Raw genomic sequence first — 2314 nt, 5'->3', positions numbered from 1 at the left:
TAATAAACTTCCTCACAACACACCACCTTTTACAGAACCAACATTTGCCACCTCTACCTATTTACAGCTCAATGACAAATAGTCTTTCCCAATTTTATGTCGTCGACAGTCTCGGGGTTCGTGGATGACACCGAAGACCGACCATTCCCCTCCCCCTCAATACTTATTAAACCTTTCCAAACTAATTTACACCAATGACACAAACAACTTCACAAATCTTTATGGTAAAGTCCAGGGAGGCCGTTAAGTGGGGTAAGATACGAGAACACTTATGTGGGAAACACATACCGCTTTCATTTCTACCGAGTGACATACCAACTTCTTTCTAACCTTTTATAGCACAATATAACCGAGCAGGTCTTATTTTTTTGGCAATATTTTTACGCTTTCCTCGAGGGGTGGGAATCACGACTCATTTAGGTAGACCGACAAATCAACTTCTCAAACCTTACAACTACGAAGTAACACCATCGTTAGTATACAATGCAACCATTTCATTGTGGCACATTTTTTTTTACCCAAAATGTATAATTCGGGAACGCCTTTAGTAATTGCCATATATAATCTCCATAAACGTAACCTGGGATTTTAAACAGAGTAACAAATAGAAAAACACACCGGTGCAACACTGCATTGCCGACGCCGCAGTCGCCAACGACAGTAGGAACTGAATGACGTCTCTTCCCATTTTACCTGGAAGAGTCAAAATAATTACATATTAGACAACTTTATGGCTGTACATTATTATTTAAACAATTACTGTATTGCTTTGATCCAGTATTTTACACACATACTAGTCAAATATTAAACCTATTCTATCTAAAGCGTAAAAAATTAACCAGTCTTCCTCAATACTGTACAATACTTACAGCTGTACTGGCTCTTATTACCTACATGTTCTTTTACTTTTCTTTTATCCTCTTCACCACTGATCGGCTTGTTAGCCGCTTGGGCGATCGGTCACGTCTCTGTTACACATTGTTGGCAAGTACTGGGCATGCACCGGCTCCTGAATGTACCTGAACCCGCTCCAATGTTGGTCAAGTCTGGTCTTGAAAGAGCTCACACTCGGTGCCGTCACAACATTTTCTGGTAGATTGTTCCAAGAGTTCACAACTCTCACTCCGAAAAAGTTTGCCCTCACAGTTTTCAGGACTTGAGGCTTCTTCGATCTTGAGCTGTGACCCCTTGTGGGGCGAGCGTCCGCCAGCTCCAAGTAAGGACACTCGACCGAGTTCGGGCGCTCCAATCTCTCGGGGTAGCCGAAGTGCAGGCACCAATGTGGTGGCCCTGCTTTGAACATTTTCAACCAACTGACAGTCCCTAGCATATCACCACACGGGGTGACAGATGGGGTGTTACGGACAGCAACAGCTCCTGTACGATATATTAAAAACAAATTAGTACCAACAAATCGGAATAAAAATTTACACTAATAAAGGTCCTCGCATTTTATTAATAAAAAACAAAACCACAAATGCTTCCTGCCAAAACTATCACATTTGATGGATGTATTTCAAACTATCCACAAAAATGCATTTTATTTGTGCCATAAAGAACAAATATTAAAGCCTATAACTAAACTATTACTCCATTTTCTCCAATTTCAAACTAAATTAAACACCTTCACAATTTGGGCCCCTCTTATCACAAATTACTGAGTCACAATTTTTTCCCCCCACAAATACCCATTTTACGGTGATCGGACGGACCTTTCTGTCGAAAAGGGTCGTCAAAAATTTTCAACATTATACTACAATCTAGGATTTCTTGTCATATTTCACACATTTTATGCTAATTCCTTTGTGCTATCCAGTAAATGAATGTCTAGAGCTACGTCACGTTCAACAGACTGGACGTTTCATTTTTTCAACAATTATGCTAACATATAACCTTTGCAAATCTCCCACTAATATAAACATGAAAATTAATTCCTTACATTACTTATAAGTGCTCACATTTTAACACATTATTTATTAACATTTATGATACTCTAAGTAAAATTATATCAATATTACATGTCAATGGTTATGATACAATGATCTCGTATTACCCAGTTTAACAATATTCCATTATATTGCCGTGTTTATTTCCCGTATTCGCGCAATTTGTAATATTTGCCTACGAAAAATATCAATGGCAATATATAATTGGATAAATAATAAACATACCATTATTCTCAAAAAATTTGGGCAAAACTACACAATTAGTTATTACTTTTCTGCGTTCATCTGGAGGTTGTAGAAATGCCCACAAGTTTTTGAAAAAATCTATAAAATGATGAATGGATTATAGGCAATGACTGCAAACATTC

General features: G+C 37.9%; 1 long non-coding RNA gene across 1 annotated transcript; it reads right to left on the bottom strand.

Annotated features, from left to right (window-relative positions):
* Nucleotides 1–403: 403 nt before the first annotated feature.
* On the bottom strand, nucleotides 404–1000 carry LOC121857995. The gene is made up of 2 exons (XR_006087315.1): nucleotides 870–1000; nucleotides 404–693 (listed from the first exon to the last, which is right to left on the bottom strand). It is a non-coding gene; the product is annotated as an uncharacterized LOC121857995 (long non-coding RNA).
* Nucleotides 1001–2314: the final 1314 nt, after the last annotated feature.

The sequence above is a fragment of the Homarus americanus genome, unplaced genomic scaffold (genome assembly GCF_018991925.1).
Source record: "Homarus americanus isolate GMGI-L3 unplaced genomic scaffold, GMGI_Hamer_2.0 scaffold39879, whole genome shotgun sequence".
Lineage (NCBI taxonomy): Eukaryota > Metazoa > Arthropoda > Malacostraca > Decapoda > Nephropidae > Homarus > Homarus americanus.
The sequence above is the reverse complement of the archived record's forward strand: the minus strand, read 5'-3'. Positions and strand labels throughout refer to the sequence as shown.